At 39.7% G+C, this 2,413-nt stretch overlaps 1 non-coding gene across 1 annotated transcript; it reads right to left on the reverse strand.

Annotated features, from left to right (window-relative positions):
* Positions 1-1,803: 1,803 nt before the first annotated feature.
* LOC111820487 (U6 spliceosomal RNA) lies at positions 1,804-1,910 on the reverse strand. Its single transcript, XR_002824041.1, has one exon. It is a non-coding gene; the product is annotated as a U6 spliceosomal RNA (small nuclear RNA).
* Positions 1,911-2,413: the final 503 nt, after the last annotated feature.

A 2,413-nucleotide genomic window follows, 5' to 3' on the forward strand; every position in this document is an offset into this window, starting at 1 on the left:
CATCTTGTTGAGGGTCTTCCTCTTTTTCACTGACCCTCTACTTTACCAAGCATGATGTCCTTCTCCAGGGACTGGTCCCTCCTGATAACATATCCAAAGTAGGTGAGATATATTCTGTCACTGTCTCTGGTCTGATAGGGTTTCAGACACTATAACCAGTTGCCATCAATTCTGACTTATGGCGACCCAGTGTGTGTCAGAGTAGAACTATGCTCCAGTCCCTGGAGAAGGACATCAGTCCAGTCCCATCATCATTCATTATTAAATAAGATTTAGAAGGAAGAAACTTCTAATACAATTTCAGGATAGTTTCTGCCTATTTCTATTTAGATTTGATTTCCTTTCAGATAGTTATTTTGTGGGCCAAATTCCCATTTTGAGTAACATATGAAGCACACTTTGTATTAACTGTGTATTTTTAATGGGGGAAAAACGTCTCATATACATGATTGAACTGTGAAGCACGTCCCTCATGTGTGTTATTGTTGGCTGTATAGACCAGTCTAATCTTTGGCTGAAGGGTGAATCCCACAAGTGACTTCAGTATTGAGTTAAAAGGGTGTCCAGGGGCCATACTTTCTCGGGGTTTCTCCAGTCTCTGTCAGACCAGCAAGCCTGGTCCTTTTTTTTTTTTTTTTGAATTTGAATTTTGTTCTACATTTTTCTCCAGCTCGGTCCAGGACCCTCTATTGCGATCCCTGCCAGAGCAGTCAGTGGTAGTAACCAGGCATCATCTGAGCTCAGTCTGGTAGAGGCTGTGGTAGTTGTGATCCATTAGTCCTGTGGACTATTCTTTCCCTTGTGTATTTGGTCTTCTTTATTCTCCTTTTTCTTTTTTTTTTTTTTAATTGTGTTTTAGGTGAAAGTTTACAGCTGAAGTTAGTTTCTCATACAAAATTTTATACACATATTGTTATGTGACTCTAGTTGCTATCCGTACAATGTGACAGCACACTCCGGCTTTCCACCTTGGATTTCCCAAGTCCATTCAACCAACTCCTATCCCTTTCTGCCTTATCATCTTGCCTCCACACAGGAGTTGCCCATTTAGTCTCGTGTATATACTTGAACTAAGAAGCACACTCTTCACTAGTATCATTGTATGTCTTATAGTCCAGTCTTAATCTTTGACTGAATAGTTGGTTTCGGGAATGGTTTTAGTTCTGTGTTAACAGAGAGTCCAGAGGCCATGTCTTCTGGGGTTCCTCCAGTCTCAGTCAGACCATTAAGTCTGGTCTTTTTACTAGAATTGAGTTCTGCTCCTACTCTTCTCTTCCTCCATCAGAGACTCTCTGTTGTGTTCCCTGTTGGGGCAGTTATTGGTCATAGCCGGGCACCATCTAGTTTTTCTGGTCTTAGGGCGATGGAGTCTCTGGTTTATGTGCTCCTTTTTGTCTCTTGGGCTAACATTTTCCTGTGTCTTTGGTGTTCTTCATTCTCTTTTGCTCTAGGTGGATTGGGACCAATTGATGCATCTTAGATGGCCGCTCACTAGCTTTTAAGACCCCAGACACCACTCACCAAAGTGGGATGCAGAAAATTTTCTTAATAAAGTTTGTTATGCCAGCTGACCTAGATGTCCTCTGAAACCATGGTCCCCAGACTGCCTCCCCTGCTACACTGTCCCTCGAAGTGTTTGGCTGTGTTCAGGAAACTTCTTAGCTTTTGTTTTAGTCCAGATGTGCTGACTTCCCCTGTATTGTATGCTGTCTTTCCCTTCACCTAAGATTGATTCTTGTCTCCTATCTAGTTAGTGAATTCCCCTCTCCCTCCCTGCCCTCGTAACCATCAAAGAATGTTTTCAAAAATATGGAACCCTTCACAAATTTGTGTTTCATCCTTGTGCAGGGGCCATGCTAATCTTCTCTATATCATTCCAATATTAGTGTATGTGCTGCCAAAGTGAGCACTCTTTATTCTCCTTTGCTCCAGCTTATTTTACGTATAATGCCCAGAGTTCTTAGTTATACTTAGTAGGAGGAATAGGGGAAAGTATGTCTACTCCATCTTCCCCAAAGCAAAAGTCTATATTAGGTCTTTTTTCTATTTTGTTTTGTTTTGTTTCTTTTAAGTAATTAATATTGAGTAAACAGAATTTATCTGTTGTGGCAAAGTCACTTACCATCTGCGTCTCTTAAGCTGCGTCAGAACGGTACCAAAACATGCAGTCAGTTCTCTAGAAGTTCAGCTAATTACATTAAAAACACAGGTAAATTTTAACAGTATATTCTTCTTTAAAAAGCAGGCCACAAAATAGAAATTGTATCATAATTCTAATTATGTAAAAATTATAGATATATAGATACACAGAAGAAATGAACCCAAACTTTTGAAAGAATGAGTGGTGGCGGAGAGTTATAAATTTTTTTAAATTGTGCCTTTCTATATTTTCAAAACAATCTAAATTAATAAA

The sequence above is a fragment of the Trichechus manatus genome, unplaced genomic scaffold, assembly GCF_000243295.1.
Source record: "Trichechus manatus latirostris isolate Lorelei unplaced genomic scaffold, TriManLat1.0 scaffold00039, whole genome shotgun sequence".
NCBI classification, from domain to species: Eukaryota; Metazoa; Chordata; class Mammalia; order Sirenia; family Trichechidae; genus Trichechus; species Trichechus manatus.